General features: G+C 46.7%; 1 pseudogene; it reads right to left on the bottom strand.

The window, feature by feature from the left end:
• Positions 1-26: 26 nt before the first annotated feature.
• On the bottom strand, positions 27-4,938 carry LOC142430579 (immunoglobulin heavy constant gamma 1-like; annotated as a pseudogene).
• Between the last annotated feature and the right edge of the window lie 15,392 nt (positions 4,939-20,330).

Here is a 20,330-nt window from a genome sequence, read left to right as displayed (position 1 = left end):
TGTGGGGGCAGCACGGTCACAATCATTTACCCGGGGACCGAGCGACCCGCCTTCTGTGTGTAGTGGTTGTACAGGGCCTCGTGCATCAGCACGCAGTGCTGTTTCTTCGATTTCCCAGTTGCTCGTGCCCACCGTCAGCTTACTGTACATGAAGAAGGTCCCGCCAGCCTTGGCCTGGGAGGGTGTGTTCAACTAGTTGGCCTGGGACTCAGGCTGCTCATTGCTCATCCACTCCACATGGATCTCCTCGGGCTAGAATCTATTCACAAAGCAGACAAGGCTGACCATGTTCTTGTCCTTCTCAAGGATGACCGGGGCCATGGTGTACACTCGAGGGGCCGGAGGCTGCCCTATAGGGGAGGGGGAAGGTGTTAAAGCCATCATAGAGATGGGGGCAGCCCATGCCCGCTGCCCTAAGACTTCCTGTCTTACCCTTGGCCTTGGAGACAGTCCTTACAGCAGGGGCAGGAAGAGCCCCGTTGTTGACAATGCACTTGAACTCCTTGCCAGAGAGCCAGTCCTGGTGCAGGATGGGGAGCACGCTGGCCATGCGGGAGTTGCCATTGTACTGCTCCTCCTGCGGCCCGTCCTTGGCTGTGTGCACCTCTGTGCCATCCACGAACCAGCTGAACTGGACTTCAGGGTCATCCTGGCCCACGTCCAACACCAGACAGGCCACATCCGGGTTTTGGGACATCATGAGAGTGTCCTTGGGCTTGGGTGGGAAGATGAAGATGGAGGGTCCTCCCAGATTTTCAGGAGCTGCTGAGCAGAGCTGAGATGAGTGACAGGGTGGTGGGGCCTAGTGGGTGCACTGGGCTTGTCCTTCCCCAGGAGCTCTCTCACAAAGGTCGTGCTCACATTACCTGCGCATCTACACTCAGTGGTTGCTCTTGAGCTGACATCTGGCACTGGAGAGAGCAGACAGAGTGGGGCAGGGTAACCTTGGTGCAGAGGAGACCAGTGCCCTGGCGAGTGGGCATCAAGGCCAGTTCTTCTTTGAAGCTCTGAGACCCACCACCTGAGCCTATGCCCAGGGACTGGTCTTCAGGGCTTCAACCTATGCCTGCCTTAGGACTGGCATGGGGACACCAGGGAGGGCACACAGCTGTAGCTCTTTAGGTGGGGAAGAATGGCAGGGATCACCACCCTGCCCTGCACCCCAGGGTATGTCCAGGACTTCAGGAGGACCCTGAGCCTGTCAGCTGTGGATTTGGGATGTGCTTCCTCACTTGTGCCCTTGCCCAAGGCTCACCGATCTTCTTGTCCACTTTGGTCTCGCTGGGCGTGTGGGTGATGCTGCAGCCATAATCCTGGCTGGGCCAGCTGCTGGAGGGCATGGTGACCATGCTGATGAGGGAGAAGTGGCCAGATGAGTGCCGCATGGGTGCGAAGGTGTGCACATCAGCCTGGGGGGCAGAGGGCCAGGATACTGCCACCAGCTCCGGGAAGAAATCCTTGACCATGCAGCCCAAGGTCACCGTGGAGTCAGAAGCATCTCTGGATTTGGGTGTCAGGGTATAGACCGATGGTGCTTTGGGGCTGGCTGCAAGAAAGGGGTCCCACGTGACTGTGTGCTTCCACCAAGTTGGTCAGTCTTCCCATGAGGCCCCACTTCTGCGCTGATGGGCACCATGGGTACCCACCTGATGGTCACAGTGGAAGATCACACCTGCCCAGCTGCCCAATCCCACCTTAGAGCTGCTGCCCCACAGGCCCCATGATGGGCCCACACTGGACTAGCACTTGGGTTACCCACTTCCAGGATCACCTCTAGTGGCTCTAGGTTCACTTCATACCCAGGGCTTCTGTCCCGGCCTGGTCCCCAGGCCAGCTCTCCGGGAGTCACCTGGACAGGCTCTGCCTGGGGGTGTCCCAGCCCCAGGGCTCCTCCCCCTCTGCTCACCTGCCTGCGTCAGACACGCGTGGCCCCAGTTTCTATTCTTACCCTGATGCCACACCAGGTCCAGTATCCTCCCTGGATGCCTTCCCTGCTCTAATCACCTTCTCTGTCATCCCTGTGCCAGTGCCCACCGCTGGCCCTCCTCCCCAGCCAGGCCCTGTTTTGGGGTGTGTTAGATCTGGTTGTGCTTTCTGCCTGGACCCTAGTCTCCCCCTCTCTGCCCAGAGTGTCTTGGGGCTCTGCTCTTGATTTCCTCAGGCTAGGTCTCTATGAGTGCCCCCCTATTCGCCCAACCACAGGGAAGTTTTCACAGGGCCAGTGTCAGGGCAGGTCCTGCGGCTGGCTCCCTCCCTTCCCTCATGGGCATGACTGCCTCAGCCCCTTCACTGACCTCCACAGACCCAAGAAGAGCCCTGGCCCAGCCCGGTCTCCTGCTTCTCTGAGTCTTGAGCTGCTGGCTCCCTTGGCCTTGATCTTGTGTCCAGTGAGCTCCACTGTGGCCTTCCCGCCCTCCCTGGCCCCTGTCCAGCTCCTCAAAGACCCTCAGGAGGCCCAGCCTTTTTTCCTCTCTGATTCCAGCTCCTCCTCACTCAGTCACCTAGAGCCAGTTCAGGAGCCCGTCCCCTCCTCGGCTCTTCTGGCTCCCAGCCCACCAGCGCAGGCCCAGAACAGGCTTTGTGAGAGGCCAGGCTGCCATCCCCCTCCACAACCCCCACCCTCCCCCGAGCCTGTCCCAAACCAGGAACCTCCTCAGTGGTGCTGGTGCTCTGAGCAGGAGCCTCACCTGGAGGAAGAATATAGGGCTTCAACTACTCAAGCCTGAGCCCTTGACCCTGCTGCTCTCCTCTCCTCTGCTCAGTTGTCAAGGCCCTGTCTCCTCTGTGGGAGCAGCAGGCCTCCACCCCAGCTCCCTGCCCCAGTGCCCACACCCAGTGCCCACTCAGTGCTTGAATTACACTTCTAGCCCCCAACGCTCAGCCCATGACTTCTAGCCCCCACCCCCTCCTCCCAGTCCTTCTCAGCCACCTACCCCTAGCTTGTTACTCACAGACCCCCTGTTCTCACCTTTCAACCTCTACTTCCACCTCCCAACATGCAGCCTATCCTTGTCTGTCCCCCAGTAGCCCACCGTGAACCTCCCTGTCATTCTTTTTTACTGCAAATAGCTGTCCCCAGATCTCCAACCATATCCCTGGGCCTCCTTCCACCGCCCAGCTCCCAGGACCCAGCTTTGAGCACCAGCACCGAGCCCTGGTTCTCAGCTATCTGATAGCTCCCAGAGCATAGTTTAAACTCCCATGCCCAAGCTCCCAGCCCCTAGTTCACAGCTTCAGCAACCAGCCCCTAGGCCTCAGCTATTTCTCCCATGCCTCAGCTTCAGCACCTAGCTCTCTCCCTCCCTGCCACTGGGCTGATACCAGCTCAGAGCAGCCCTCTAGGACTGAGTGAAACCAGCACAGTGGGTTGGTGAGAATGTTCATTTGTATGGAGTAGACAGCATCGTCCTTCTGCCTCGGCAGGGCTGGTGGTTTTGAACTGCTGACCTTGCAGTTATCAGCACACTGTGCCACCAGGACTGTTAGCTACTAGTTCACAGCTCACAGCTCACACCACCCAGCTCTAGCTCCCAGCCTCCAGGACCACACCCCCAGCACCCAGCGCCCAGCATCCAGACTTCGTGCCTACTTCTCAGCCCCCAGAATTCTCCCACTGCCCTCTGCTCCTTCTTCCAATCCCCCAGCATCCAAATCCCATCTGCACTGTCCAGTGCTGAGTCTCAAAGCTCCCACACAGCCCTTAGCTCCCAGCACCCAGCTCCAGCTCCCAGCACCTGACAGGCAGCACCCAGACATTAGTACCCAGCTTTCAACACCCAGCATCCAGCTCCCTGCAACTAGCACGTATCTGCCAGCACCCAGGATTCATTCTCCAGTGTCCAGTTCCCAATACACACCTCCCATCACCTGGGACACCCCCCCCCCACTCAGCCTCAGAGCTCCAGCACCCAGCTCTTACCACCCAGTTAGTTCACCAAGACGCTCAGCACCCGTCCCATTGACTCAAGCTCTCAGCTCTTATCCCTCAGAGCCCAGATCTTAGCACCTAGTGCCCATATCACAGCCCCCACCTTTCTGCCACTACCACCTAGTACCTGTTCTCAGCTCCTAGCTCTCAGGACCCAGACCCAGACCGAGACGCTCAGCATTCATTCACTGGTCCCGAACACCCAGCTTTCTTCTGCCAGCACCCAGCTTTTAGCACCCAGTTTTCGGTTCCCAGAACCCAGTTTTCAGCTCCAGCATTCAGCTCCCAGCACCCATCACCCTATACCCAGCTTGGGCTCCCAGCTTTCAGGTCCCAGCACCCAGTACCCAGCTTTTAATTACCAGCAATCAACACCCAGCTTCCCAACACCCAGTTTATAGCACTGAACTTTCTCCTCCCAGCACCCAGTTTGCAGCTCCAACTCCCAGCTGCCAGCGCTCAGCATACAGTTTTAGCTCCCAGCATTCAGCTCTCAGAACCTAGGCCCCAGCTGCCAGCCCCCAAGACCCAGCTTTTAGCTCCCAGCACCTATCACCCAATACCCAGATTTAAGCTCCCAGCTTTCTGCTTCCAGTACTTGGCACCCAGCTTCCCAGCACCCAGCTTTCAGTTTCCAGAATACAGCTCCCAGCACTCAGCTTTCAGGTGACAAGTCCCAGCTCCAAGCTTTCAGTTCTGGCCCCTGCCTCCCTGTACATGGATCCCAGCTCCTTGCTTTCAGCTCACAGCCCCCATGTGTCAACACCCAGCCCCCACCTTCCAGCTCCCAGCCTCCAATCTCTATCTGAGCTTCCAAAGACACCTCCCAGATCACTGCTTGTATTGCCCCTCCCACTGTGGTGCCTTGAACCCACCCCCTTTCTCAACTCCCTCCCAGCTGAGATCCTCCAGAGCCCCTGCCAGGCTGCTTCCTGCAGCCCTGACAATCCTGAGCTGAGCACTGGCCCCTGAGCTCCCCAGTGTCAAGATGAGCACTGACCTTCCGCCATGGCTGCATCTCACAGCTCCATGTCTATTCCCGGGATCCATACCCCGTGTCTCTTGTCCCCCTTTTCTGTCTCTGGTCACTAGTACTAGCGTTTGTCCATAGGAACACCTTACTGCCTCTACTGTCCTCATCCCTGGCTGCACCCATTTGATGATCACCCTCGGGAATACCACCTCAGACCCTGCCCTGGGATGGCTGTGGGTGACACATGTCCGAGTGGGGCTCTCTGGACACTGGGGAACCCCTCTGTGCTGAACCCGCCCCACCAGGACTGCTACACTGAACACCTGCTCTCTCTGCCCCTCGATCCTGCGCAGGCCTGCCAGGCATTGTTTTCTTCCCTTCTTCCCTGGAGTCCTTGCACCCCCATCCCAGCACTGTCTGCAAGGATCCAGAGCCCATGCACCCCCAGCCCTGCCTACCCTGGGCCCCTGCTACGCTGGCATCGCTGCATCCCAGCCACAGCGATGAGGTCCCTGCAATGGGCAGCTCCCACTTCTTTGTGGTCACCCCTTCAGTCTGCTCGGCCTGGTGGCTCCTCTGCTTGTCCATTCAGGACCTACCTGGTCCTGGCAGCTCCCCCTGAGGTCCCTCAACTCCCCCTCCCCTGGATGAGTCTCCACTCCCTAGGGATGGACCCCTCCAAGGGCTGAAACCACTAAGAATGGGATTGAAAACTGCTGGCACTGCTGGCTTCCCCCAGGGCCCTTTTCATCTGGCTGGTTTCTGTCTCAGAGTGGGGGGGGGGAGGGCCGGGAACCAGACCAATCAGGGCATCTCATGTGGGCTGGTGGGGAAGGGGTGGTCTCCCTGGAACCAGGGAGCTGGGGGTTGCAGGCAGAGGCCCCAGACACTGTGAGCTGCTTGTAGGGCCTTCTCCACCCCTGGGGTGCCCACACCTGCCTGGCCTCTTTCTGCGCTGGTTTGCATGCAAGGTGGGTTGCTTGGGGGGGTCCAGAATGGTCCTGGCACCCGGTCCTGCTCAGCCCTTCACCCCCTCCCTCCAAGTCCCAGGGAGCAACCTGCACCTCTGGCCTCAGAAGGAAAATCTCTCTTTCCCTGTTAAACCATTTTATGGGCACTTCATTCACCCATCATACAATTCAGTAGGTCAAGCTCCAAAAGAGGTCATCAAGCCGTGACCTGATTGACAGGCTAGACTCTACCCCTTCTTCAAGTTGACAGTAGATTATGTAATAGCCATAGTGTAGAATCACATCCTCTTGGAATAGAGCGAATTTTGCCTCTTTGCCAATTTATATACTTTAGATTTCTTTAGTTGGTTTATACTCTGGCTAAGTATTCCGACACAATATTGAATCAGAAGAATAACATAGGGATTCTTGTCTGGTTGCCTTTTGTAAGGGCAATCCTTTCTGTTTCTTGCCATTGAGTGACATGTGGACCATTGCTTTTGTTAACATGGCCTTTATAATGTTGCGGAGCTTCACTTCTGTAGTTGAGTGTTTTTTATCAGCAATGGATGTTGGCATATATCAAATGCCTTTTCTGCATCAATTGATATGACCATATTACCCCTCAATTGATTTTCTTAATTTATGTGGTTGAGTAATTGATTATTATTATTTCTCATGTGTGAACCACCCTTGCATACCTGGTATGAATCACCCTTGGTCATCACTTTAGCCTGATTTATCAGGATTATTCTGGCTTTAAAAATGATTTTAAGAGTTGGCCCTTCTCTTCTTCATTATGGAATATAATGAACAGGAATGATGCCGACTCTTCTTGAGTATTTGGAAGGATTCTCCAAGGAAGCCATGAAGGACCACACTTGATTTGGTTGGGAATTTCTTAGTGATCTGGTCAATTTCTTCTTTTGCTGTAGTCTGTTCTATGTTTCTGTCTTTGTCTGTATTAACTTTGGTAGGTAGTGTTTCTCTAGAAATTTCTCCACTTCTTCATGATTTTCAAATCTGCTGGGTCACAGCCATTCATAGGATTATTTCTGGTTTCTTTTGGTTCTGATGTGACACCCTCAATTTCATTTGTTTATTCCTCTCATTTGTATCTTCTTTCCTTTCATTTGGCTGACCAGTGATTTGCCAATGTTTAAATCCGTCCAGAGAACCAACTTCTTGGCCTGTTGGTCCTTTTTATTAATTTTCTGTTTGCAAATTAATTTATTTAAGCTCTGATCTTCATGGTTTATTTTTGTCTTTGGCTGAAAATTGATTTTATTTTACATGTTATGGTTGCTAGGTGTTTTGCGTTGTGTTGTTGTTTTCAGTGTTTTCTCTCTCAAAATCTGTTGTATAGTGACCATGTATCACTGTAAAGGCCTCTCAGTTCTGAAAAGGGGTGGTGACCCCTAGCTTTTGGCATTTTGTGTTCGAATTTACATTTGTCTCAGGAAATACCGATTGTTGATTCTCATATCTTCAATAATGTTAGGGTCTCGTCCAGCGAGACCCTCATGTGGTGACCCGGAGAGGCGACGAACCTGGATGGAAGAAAGACACAGAGACGTGGGGCAAGGCAAGTGCTGATCAAGCCCGTTTATTTTGCCAAAACTCGGGGTATATATTTACAACAGAAAAGGAAGTGGGAGGCACATATTTTACTGAAGCATACTGTGTAACAACCAATCGGCTACATGTTCCTGATAAGGTAAAAAGGGTGCACAACAGTACTCAAAGACGTCTGTGGTGAAGTCTGCATGCAAATTAAGGCTTACCGGGTGAACTTATCACTATGTTCCTAATATGGTATATCTGCAGTTCAATGGGTGCTCAGTACTTTGACTAATGGCAACAAGGTCAGTTATCGCAACTGCCCATGCTACTGAGCACGTAGCTTGGAATGTGGGGGCGAAGTTGGGCAGGAAACAAAGCCTTGCTGTTAGAAAGCGGCCAAGTTTCTGCTACGTGTCTGAGGCCAAGGTCTTCATGGCTATCGGCTCCCAACACAATAACACAGTAATTTTTAAGCTGGGTGATGTTCAATTTTTGTGTATTGGTTTTATCCCTTGAGCTTCATAATTTTTTTATTTTCCATCATATATAATTCTTCTCTGAATGACCATTTGTAGTAAATCAATGCTTTAAAACCGTTATTGAAAGCATTTCCATACATTTTATTTCCAACACAATTTTACTGGGAGCATATGATTCCTGTAGTTCAATGACAGCAAGCAGTATTGTACAATTGCTACCACAATCAGTTTCAAACCATTTTATTCTTTTTGGAACTTCTTGGCATCAACTCTTCTTTACTCCCATGTCACCCACTGTAGACCCCAGGAACCCTTATTCCAATTGCTGTCTCTACAGGTTAATCAATATGTGTTTCATATATCAAAAATCATATATTAAACATTCAAGTGGGTTAACCCCAATAGCAAAATACATCTGAGTAAACCCTGTATGATAAACAGAGAAATAAAGAAATGAAAAGAAAAAACCCTACTTGATTCAGAGGGGGCATCAATTAAGTTTTAATTGTTCAAGTCGGTTTTTCATTTTGGTCCCTCCAAGTCATCGGTATGATAACCAGTTTCATCCCATCCCTCTAGTGTGGATAGAGGGGAATCACCAGAGGCCTATTTCCTGTGCAGATCTCTATAATATGTCTTGGGCTTTCACTGTCATCCATGGCCTTCTGCAAACCAGAATCTCACAATTAAGGCTCAGATACTATACCCTTCTTTGGCTCCAGATGATAGAATTCACAATCCTTCAGCCATTCACATTGGTGTGATTCTTTCATGTGGATTTCGTTGACATTTTACTTTGATGGCTGCTTGTTTGGAAACACGCCTTTAAGATGCTATTTTATTTGATAGCCGGGCACCATCACATCTCTTTACCACATTTGCTATAGCTACCATATACTTTTTGTTCCCTTCCTGAGGGTGATTATGGAGTAGGTCTTGCTTTTTTGTCTAATGTGTGGTCTGTTTATGAGACTTTCCAAAGTATGCCAACAAGAATGCCTGTTGTGCTGTTGTTGGATGTTGTTTTGTGAATTTTTCTAAGAGATCAAGTTGGATACTTGTTGTGTTAGTTCTGGTTGACTGGAGAAACAAACCCAAGGGCATTCGTGTATGTGTAATAGAGAGCTTTATATCACGAGTAATTAATTATATATCCAGCAAAAATCCAAGCCTATTTCAGATCAAGTCTGTAAGTCTGATTTTAGTCCATAGAGTGAATACCAGTCCCTAAATCCATCTTCATACTCATTCAGCCACAATGAAATGATGCAGAATGCAAGAAAATAAGAGGCCAGTGGGTGCAAAGTCTTGTGCAAAGTTTAATCATGGTGGAAGAATCACAGAACTCTTGGTACCTCTCAGCATGGTGTGTGGCTCCTCAACTGGAAGTTGAAGAAATGTAGAGAGGAAATTATGACCTGGGAGGGCCATTTGTTTTGGTGGCATCTCTAAATGAGGTCATCCAGCTCAGACCTGATTGACAGGCTAAACCACACCCCTTCACTTAGATATCTTTAAGTTGACATGAAAATGTGTAACTACCACAATTGGGTAACTTAGTTCTTGGATGAATGTTTTTGTTGAATTTCTCTCTAGGTGTTCGATCCTTTCTCCATGACAGTGTAATGCAGTCCCCTCCTATTCATATCTTGTTTTTGTTGCTAGTTGCTTGGATTTGATTCTTATGCAAAGCTACCCAAAATACAGTAGAACACAGCCCCGGTTGGTTCTGTGTCATCCTGAAATTTTTTCTTAGGTTTGACGCAGTGTCATTGAATCAAATAATCTTGTTGAGGGCCACCCTCTTTATTGATGCCCACTTACACTCTAACTACATGGTTTTAAAATTCTTTCTTCAAATGTAGAAATCATGTTTTATAATTTTAGGAAAATGAACCTAGTTGCATGGATATATATTTCACATACCATCCAAATGAAGGGTTTAAATATATTATAAAGGGTTGTGCCATCCTCACCACAATCAATTGTAGAACATATTTTATTGCTTATACTCATTATTATTACCTCCATATTACTCAACAATCACCCTACAATAATCATAAGAAATTATGAACCTCATCACTGTCTCTGTAAATTTACCTAATCTGGATTTTACACGAATAATATCATACACCTCCTGCCACCCCCCCCCCCATGTTGCAACAATGACAACACAGAAAACAGAAGAAACTCCGTCCAATATTTCTTGTTGTTGTTAGGTGCCATCAAGTTGGTTCCAACTCTGCGTATCCCTATGCACAACTCTGCGTATCCCTATGCACAACAATATTGCCTGGTCCCGGACCATCATTACACTGGTTCCTGTCCCTGAGCCCATGTTGTAATCTTGGTGTCAATCCATTGCCCTGAGGGCCTTCCTCTTTATCAGAGCTCCTCCATTTCACAAAGTGTGATGTCATGCTCCAGGGACTTGTCTCTCTGACAGCATGTCCAAAGTAGGTAAGACTTAAGTCTCACTGTCCTTGCTTCTAAGGCGCACCCTGGCCTTGCTTCTTACAGACAGACCAGTTTGGCCTCTTAGCAGTGCATGATGCTCTCGATATTCTTCTCCAGCACCACCATTCAAATGCATTGATTCTTTTTCAGTCTTCTGTGTTCAGTGCCCAACTTTCACATGCATGGAAGGCAATAGAGAATATCATGGCTTGGGTCAGGCACACCTTAGTCCTCCAGGTAAGATCTTTGCTTTTCAATACTATAAAGTGCTCTGGTGCAGCACCATTACCTATTACAGCACGTCTTTCCAACTCTTGACTGCTGCTTCGATTGTGGATCCAAAAAAGGCAAAATCCTGGGAAACGTCAAACTTTTCCTCGTTTATCACAATGTTACATAGTTGCCCTCATTTGAGGATTTTGGTCTTCTTGCATTGAGTAGAAATTCAGATTGAGGACTGGAGTCCTTGATATTTGCCAGCAAGTGCATCAAGTTCTTACTTTCAAGTAGGAAGGTTGTGTCATCTGCATACCACAGGTTGTTCATCAGCCTCCCTCCAATCTTGAAACCATATTCTTCTTCAAATAATCCAGTTTCTCTGATCATTTGCTCAGTATGCAGATTGAACAAGTATGGTGAGGGTTATAACCTTGAAACACACCTTCCTTGATTTTAAATCATGTAGTATTCCCTTTTTATGTTTGCTAACTGCCTCTTGATCCATGTATAAATTTGTCAAGTGCACAATGAAGTGTTCTGAAATTCTCAATCTTCTCACGGGTATTTGTGTTTGCCTGGGTAGACTTGAGAAACAAATTCATAAACACACATATGTATATAAGGGAGAGGATTATATACAAGAGCAATTGAACAGTGAGAAAACATCACAACCCAGTCCAATCCAAGGCCATAAGTCTGATATTAGCCAATATGTCAGATACCAATCTATAAAATCCTTTTCAGACTCACGAATCACATGTAATGAAGCCAAATGCAGGACCATCACAAGCCAATGGGTACAAAGACCTTAGGTCCAGTGGTGTTGTAAGCATCTTAGTGCTGGCAGGGTCTGTCTGTGTTCTGAGATCTGGTTGCATCCATGTGGCTTGTCTTCTGCAATGTCTCCCAGGGAGTAGCAGAGAGAGAGAGCGGTGTCTTCCAATTCCAAGGAGGAAGTACCAGATTTCCCAGAATTCTCAGAAGGCCATGCCCACACAGAAGTCTCATTGGCTATCTGCAGATGGACAACCTAGACTCTACAACTGTACTCTTAATTCTTAAATTGACACCAGATTAGGTGACTGCCACAGACCACCCCTTGTCTATTTAACACTTTCACATAACTCTTTAGCTATATCTAAATTTCAAACAAGAATAAAATCATATCTGTACCTAATAGGATAAAACTTAAAACATATAATTCAATATGTGCCACATTCATTTAAACATAACATTGTATAAGTCAACAAAGGAACAACAAAAATCTCCTGTTCATTTAAACATAACATTGTATAAGTCAACAAAGCAACAACAAAAATCTCCTGTGCCTAACAATTGCAGTTAAGTAACACCTATATCTTATGAATATATATATTCTCCCACCTATGAAAGTTTGCAAGCCAACCACTTCATGCCTTTATTCCCCCATTTTTGGTATCCAATTTCTGTATTGTCCCCTTATATCAACCCAGTGCTCTGAGGAGACAATAATTTTCCAACATGAAGAATCTTCATTCCAGTTGGAACCTTGTGAAGTCTGTATCCATAAGCAAAATCAAATCCGGACAAGCCATCCATAAAGTCAGCAACAATATACACCAATTCACAGACTCAAAAATCTCCTTCTGGTCGAGTTCTGGTCAACTCAATGTGGACTGCCTCACTCAGCCTTCACAGGGTGCCCATTGGTCGCCTTGCTTTTAGACCATGGGTTCTCACCAATACTCAACAAGCCTAGGTCATGTACTTTAGGCCAGTCAACCCATTCTTGTCTTCTTCTCTAGTTCCTGTGAATCAAGTCCACAGGTGTCAGTGGCAAGACTCACTCCGACTCTTTTTTGCTGCATTTCTCCCACTTCTGCTCAGCAAGTAGATCCACGTGGTTACCTAGCAAGCATCTCAGCCTGCCCAAGGCTCCCTTTAAAGTTCAGTCCCAGAGATGGGTTTTCTTTATGGTTCCAGATTTTTCCCAGCTTCTGACAAAGACCACTAGTGTTCAAACTTCAAATCCAAAGAGTTTCTTTTGTTTTAAATCTTAATCTCAAGCTTGTCCCCAGGCAAGTCACGTGGAGTGCAAATGTCCTGAGTACTCCAAAGTACTGGGTGGGGCTTACCTTCTCAGAGAAGCTCTCTATTTTCACACTTCTAAAAATCATCTCTATACATCCTTATATCTACAATAATAAGCATAACAAAACAGTGTAAACAACATAGAGTCAGATACTAAACTCAATTTTTTAAAACTCATTTTATTAGGGGCTCATGCAATTCGTATCACATTCTATACATACATCAATTGTGTAAAGCACATTTGTACATTCATTGCCCTCATCATCCTCAAATCATTTGCTCTCCACTCAAGCCCCTGGCTAAAATCAAATCTTAAAACAGTCAACTTCAATCCTTATCTAGCTTATCTAAATCCCTATCTAAACTATTCTATTTATGCAAATATATGTGAATAGGTCTCTGAATGCATCAAAATAGATCCATGCTTTCTGTCAGCCATTTTGACATTCTTTCAGCTATTTTCCTTAAGCAGCATGGTTTCTCAGATATTCAAACAGCGATTTCTACCCCTGAGCTCAAAGAATACATTCATCACATTCGTTTTTTGCCATTCCACACAGGAATAACCAAAAACAGCAAACAAAAAAATAATCAAAAGTTTAACTCCCCATATTCTTTTGAGAAAATAACCGAGTAAACTGCATGGATATGTCTGACTTCTGGCAAGCCAAAGAAGAAACGCTATCATGAGACACAAGTCAACCATCTACTCTCCATTTTTATGATTTGTTTCTCTAGTAACCCACTCCAAAGGTACCATAATGTGTTAGTCTGGGTACACTAGAGAAACAAATTCATAAACATGCATATGTATATTAGGGAGAGTTTTATATACAAGAGCAATTGAACATTGAGAAAACATCCCAACCCAGTCTAGTCCAAGGCCATGAGTCTGATATTAGCCCATATGTCCAATACTAATCTCTAAAATCCTCTTCAAACTCACGAAACACATGCAAAGAAGTCAAATACAGGGCCATCACAAGCCGGTGGGTATAAAGTCCTTGGGTCTAGTGGCACTCTAAGCATCTCAGTGCTGGCAGGGGTCTCTCTGGCTTCTCCATCTTCTGAGGTCTGGTTGTGCCCATGTGGCTTGTCTTCTGCAATGTCTCCCAGGGAGTAGCAGAGGGAGAGATGTCTTCTGATTCCAAGGAGGAAGTAGCAGATTTCCCAGAATTCTCAGGTCATGCCCACACAGAAGTCTCATTGGCTACCTCCAGATTGACAGCCTATACTCCACAACTACACTCTTAATCCTTAAACTGACACCAGATTAAGTGACTGCCACAGTATTTATAGTGCTTTATTTTCCACACAGTCAAATTCCTACGGGTAATCAATAAAATGCAAATCAATGTATTTCTGGTATACTCTACTTTGAGACTAAGTCCATCTGTCGTCAGCAATGATCTCCCTTGTTCATATTCTCTTTTGTCAATGGACTGCTGAAATCATCGTCTGACGATCCTCAGCAAGATTTTACATGCAATATCAAGGACATTGTGCTATAGTGTGTGCATTCTGTTGGGTCACCTCTCTTTGGAGTGAGTACAAATACAGACCGATCTCTTCCACTTGGTTGCACAAGTGGCTGTCTTCCAAATTCCCTGGCATAGACGAGTTAGTGTTTCTGGTGCTTCATCAGCTTGTTGAAACATTTCATTTGGTATCCCATCATATCCTGGAACCTTGTCTTTGCATTCTGTGCAGCTTCGACTTCTTCCTTCAGCACCGTTGGTTCTTGCTCCTACGTTACCTTCAGAAATGGTGGGATCTCGACTCGTTCTTCGTGGCACTATGACTCCGTGTATCCATTCCATCTTCTTTTGATGCTTCCCTGTGTCATTCAACATTTTGCACATAGAATCTTTCAAGATTGCCACACAAGGCTTGGATTTTTTTTACCTTACTTCAGATATGATCAGCTTGCTTTTCCTTTTTGTTTTTCTAATTTTGGTTATTTGCATATTTGATTATAATATTTGGCTTTATCTCCTGAACAGCTATTTGAAATTTGAAAGGATGCAGTAGATCATCAAAACTAGAACACATCAAAAGTTATTCGAATGGTAAAACATATGGTTACATGTAAAATTTTCACCTAAGTATGTCTACATTAACTCCCAATCTAATACACGGTGACCGAGGGTCGGTGACAGAGGGCAAGTCTTTTCAGATGGCAACTCTAGGCTTAGAGTTTTCTTTCTCTAGTTCTTTCAGATTCTGGTATGCTCAGTGTGTTCTTTGCTTTTGGTTTTCTGATTCTAAGTCCGTGCCCATTTCATTGTAATATTTGGCTTTATCTCTTTGAGCTTCCATTTGAAATCCAGAAATAAGCAGTAGCTAATTCAAACTGCAACAGATTCAAAATTAATCAAAATATAAAACAAATGTGAATATGTTAGGTTTTCACCTAATGATGTCTTCATGAATTCCCTTTGTACTGCACTGTGTCTGAGGGCCAGGCTATTCCCATCCTTGCCCAATGGTTCCAGGGAATCATTGGAGGATTAATCTTCATAGAGACCCTGCATATGGATATTGGGCTTTCACTACCATCCATAGTCTTTTGCAAATAAGAGCTCAGAATTTAAGCTCTGTGCTAGTCTGGGTAGCCTGAAAAACAAATTCATGGACATTCATATAGGTGGAAGAAAGCGCTTTACATTCAAGACCCGTTGAATATTGAGAAAACATCCCAGCCCAGTCCAGATCATGTCCATGAGTCCGATGTTAGTGCATATGTATGATGCCAATCTATAAGGTCCTCTTCAGACTCAAACAGCACATGCAATTACCAAATGCAGGAAGATCACAGGTCAGTGGGTGGAAGATGTTGTGGATCTAGTGGTGGTAGAGGCACCTCAGCTCTGGCAGGGGTCTTCATGTGGCTCTTCTGGTCCCAGAACTCTAGTGCACTACCATGTGTCTTGTCAATGGAGATGTTTCCAAGGGATTGAGCCTATGTCTGCCTCCAACAAGCTATTCATCTCCTTAGTGCCTCCCAATGAGGTCATCAAGTTGCGATCTGATTGACAGGCTAACCCTTCACTCTGCATCCTCAAATTGACAACAGATTATATACCTACCACAAGCTCGAACACAACTCCTTTTGCACATCTGGGGTTTTATTGATTACACTCTTTGTACAACATGGGCCCAAATATAGCAAAGTCACAAAGGCAAAATATCTATCTATCTATCTATCTATCTATCTATCTATCTATCTATCTATCTATCTATCTATCTATGAAAATCGCAAGTACATTGTAGTCTGAAGTTGCCTATCACTGGGCAACCTCTAAAACCAGAAACCAATTCCAAAGTGTCTGATAACCAAACGCATGGATTTGGAGAGCAGCTCGCTCTTGCTTCTCACCCCACGGTGTTATGGCTTTAAGTTAAATGTAATAATTTGGTTTCCCTAATCTCCAACTGGTGTGCCTAAAGTCCAGCCCTTTCAGTTGTATTCCACGCAATAATTCTGATGTGGTCTGTGAAGAATGCTGCACAACTTGGAAAGGTGAAATCTAAAATCCAGGTACCCCGCAGTACACAGCCAGGGGCACAGAGGTCTGAAATAACTTAGTGAAAGAAAAAAAAAGATTGATTAGCAGCATGATAAAAACGTAGTCATGGTTGACTGGTGTCTTATAAAATGACACAAATCCACAGAGACACTCACTGTGGGAAGTCATATACCACGGAATTCTGTTGGTTACCAACAATCAGGGGCCTCCTTAGAACTGATGGCTGATTTGGACCTTTAGCCTCAACCACTGTGAGACAAGGACTGCTGTTCTTAGTCTCCCATTCACCGTATTTCTCCTAGGAGCACCAGGGAAGTAAGATAGGTGGCAGCTAATTAAGACATCTGCATTAGTTGGTTTCAAGGTATTAGCTCCCTACCTGGATAACCCAGGATTTCAGGCCTGTCCTCTGCTCACCAGGCCTCCCGGCTTCTCTTGCTCAGAGGATCTCAGCCCAACCTGGGCCGCTCATCCCTTCCCTTTGTCCATTGACCTGCATCGTCCTAGGACCAATGTTCAGATTCATGAGGTTCGGCCCTGTTTGGCAGCACTGATTCTGACTTCTTTGTTGAGTTTGGTAGACCAGTTGTTAAAATGGCCCTTGTAATCAGGGTTCTCTGCCCATCTGACCAATGTGGAAATCATGGATTTATGTTCCTCACTCCATTTTAGCATTCATCTGCACAACACGACATTCTAAGGGCTCATAGTTAGTATTCATCATGTTCATAAGGCTAATGAAAACTAGATGGAACTATGCTTGTCATATTTCTTTGCTCATTTCACAAACTTGTCATACTTTGGATGAAGGACTACATTTTTATTCCTTTGTGTTTCTTACTTTGGCAAACAAAGATATAATGTAATGAGAAAAAGTTTAACAGCCAGAAGCTTACAGGCAGGTATTGGTTTCATCTTTGCGTTATGTCCCAAACTCCCATGAGATGTTATGAATGAATTATGCAATTCCTGAGCATGCTCAAAGAGCTAAAAGTCTTGTCAGAACAATCGCTGTCAGTTCATCAGAACCTGATAGGGGGTTTTTCATGGATGGACATAATATGCTCCGAGAAGGGAAGTTGCCTAATTACTTCTAATATGTCAAATGCAGTGACTGCGGTCTAGGGTCCACTTTAAAATGAATATGATCCTATTCCTAAAATGAACACATAGGCAAGGATAAATCACACAGGTTAGCATGCGATGATAAAAGTGAAGAAAGTCATTTAAGAATCAATATGGAAATATCTAAGATAACCTTTTATTGGCTTTGATGTCAGATATTCTTTAATCATTTACATTAATATTTTAAAACTTTCTTATAGCACAATCTAGTGGGTTTGTTATTAACAGATTATTTATTTATTTATTTACTTAATTTTTTAATGTTTTATTAGAGGCTCATACAACTCTTATCACAATCCATATGGCACTTCATTCACATCTCTACAATTTAATCATTTCTTATAGCACTGTTTGGTTTTTTGGCCTCTTTTATTGTGCTTATTTAAGTCTCAACTCTGAAATAATAAACTGTCTTTCTTGATATCATTTTTTAGATACTTAAAACGACCACGAGGCAACAAACAGGTTATTATGTTATCTGACTCTCACCCTTGCCTTTGACCCCCGGGATGTTGGTTTGGGATGTGACTCCAAGAAACTTTTCATCTCATTCTTTCCTGGTTCTTTGCTGGTCATTCCGCCGATTTCTAATCCCCAACACCCCCTTCCAGTACTGCATGTGACTTGTTCCTCAGGGACTTGCAGGACAAGGCTCCCAGACAGCTCCTAGGGGCTCTGTCCTTAGGCACCAGCACACTTCTTAAACCTCCTCACTCCACCCATCTCAGACTCTGTGTTCACTGCTCCCGGGCTGCTAGGCTCCACCAGCTGGTGCCATCAGAATGGATGGAGAACTGGTCACTCAAGGCACTGTGCAGAGCAAGCACAGTCCCTCTTAACAAAGGAGGCTGTCCTTTGGGACCTGCCCTGGACCAAATGGAGAGCATGCCTGATGGTCACTCATTAGCTGGGGAAGAAAGTCCGCCAGTGCGGAGGAGGCGCGGGGGCCTGAAACCAGTGCAGGGGTGTAAGTAAGGGCCAATGCGCTGGACCCGTGGCCGGGCTGGCCTGACGGAAGGGTCTGGCCCCCAAAAGACTAAATGAGTGTCACTGTAGAAAGACTATCTCCATGATATACTCAAGTGGCTGAGGCCATTGTATTGGAATCAAACACCAGGACAACATATTTCCAGGAAATGCAAACAAGGGGCTGCAGAAAATGGTACAGAATTCCGTAGAGCAGAGTAGGAGAGGGACTTGTCCTTGCCCTGCATGGCTTCCTTCCAGCTGGGCCACTTTTCTTCCAGCAAGCAAGAAGACTTGGCCGGCCCTTCTGGGTGGTCTGAGGCAGGACTTGGCTGGGCATTTGCTCACAGGCAAGATGGGAGACAGGTAGCCCAGAGAATTGTGGCCCCAGGACCTGTCTGCTCCAATTCTCCATCAAGGTCTTTCTGGCCAAAGGACAGCCCTTGGATTCCCGTCACATTCCAGCTTCATGCTCATTGTCCACAGCTTCCTTTTCCAGAAGCCAATCTGCCATCTCCCAGGAAAAGCCCTGGCCACTTGGAGCACGGCAGCCAGGTGTCTCTAAAGGGGGCTTCTCAGCCACTTGACCCTGGAATCTGATGTCCTTCCTGGTTGGCATGAATTCCCCCTCACCACAGACCTCTACCTTTGAACTGTGCCAGGCCATTCCCATTTCTTCCAGGGAGGGGCGGTCGGCCCTTCAGATGGAGCTTTGGGAAGGCAGGTGGCCAGGATGCTGTTGCTCCCTCCACTGTTTTGAGCAATGGAAGCTGAGATCAACTGTCCATGGGATTGAGCCCCACACCAAGCTTTGAATATACTCGGTACTACAGTCCATCAGACTGAAGTCCTCCCAATCCCATGCTTTGTGTGTCTCTTTCTTTTCCTTTCATTTGCACACCTCAGTTCAGACCCAGCTTGATGCGGGATAGCTGGTCTAATCCCTCGCAGTGCCCTCAGGTGTGGGTAAGACGATTGAGTTCAGATGTATCAACCTAAGACAGGACACTGTTTTTAAGTAACTGTAGACCCAATGACGGGTAAGAAAAGTATAAAAACCAAGCTTTGAATATACTCGGTACTTCAGTCCATCAGACTGAAGTCCTCCCAATCCCATGCTTTGTGTTTCTTTCTTTTCCTTGGTTTTTATACTTTTCTTACACAAGGAAATGTTTACAGAATAAACATCAAAGAATTTGCTTTAAAAAACATTCTGAACCTTTTATCTATGCAGATGTTACTTAACTCGGCACACTTTCTAAACACTTGAATAATAACAGTACTATATTTCTAGGATAAACACAAGGACATGCAAGGTTCAAAAGAATCTTAAAGAGGTCTTAAAGAACTGAGTTATCTCACGCTGCTTTCAGCTGTAAGGTCATAAAGAACTGAGTTACTTTGCAATGCTTTTAGCTCCAAGGTAAACAGAGGCACAGGGGACTAATTAGTCACCACCAATGAACACCTTGACCAGCAGACCTCCGACAGGGCACCGCAGCAGTTTGGGATCTGATGGGAAGCCCTTCCCAAGCCAGAGACAACCCTCTGTGCCCCAATGAACATCACCAGTGCTTCATGCTGGGGCCACAGACATGATGGTGAGGGACGCACAGCCGTCCTCCAGCGGGAACTGGTCACCAGAAGCGCACACAAGGCATGAGGAGCGTCGTTGCTGTGCTATGGACAGTGCTCCTGGTTCCCCAGCCGTGGTCCAGGCAGTCCCCCCAAGGGACTCTGAGTCTCCATATCTCTGCCCTGGGCCTGAAACTTGTGGACTTGATCCAAGTGGACACAAGAACCCATGGTCCAACCCTTCCTAGTGTGGTGTCTCAGCAGTGCTGGTGGTCCAATGGACATGGTGTTTAAGGATGGATCCTGGGCGTCTAGAGCTCTGTCTATGTTCTGCAGTTTGTTGTTGGGAACAAAGTGAGCCAGCGGGGTCCAAGGGCAGTGAGCAGTGAGGGCAGCAGGTTTAGAGGTCAACACAGGGCTTGGATGGATGCAGAGCTGATCGGTATGGGTGCGGGGGTGACGGAGGCTGCTGGTGTATTCCTCTCTGGGCAGGTC

The sequence above is a fragment of the Tenrec ecaudatus genome, chromosome 17 (assembly GCF_050624435.1).
Source record: "Tenrec ecaudatus isolate mTenEca1 chromosome 17, mTenEca1.hap1, whole genome shotgun sequence".
Taxonomy (NCBI): domain Eukaryota; kingdom Metazoa; phylum Chordata; class Mammalia; order Afrosoricida; family Tenrecidae; genus Tenrec; species Tenrec ecaudatus.
This window is presented reverse-complemented; position numbering and strand designations above follow the sequence as displayed.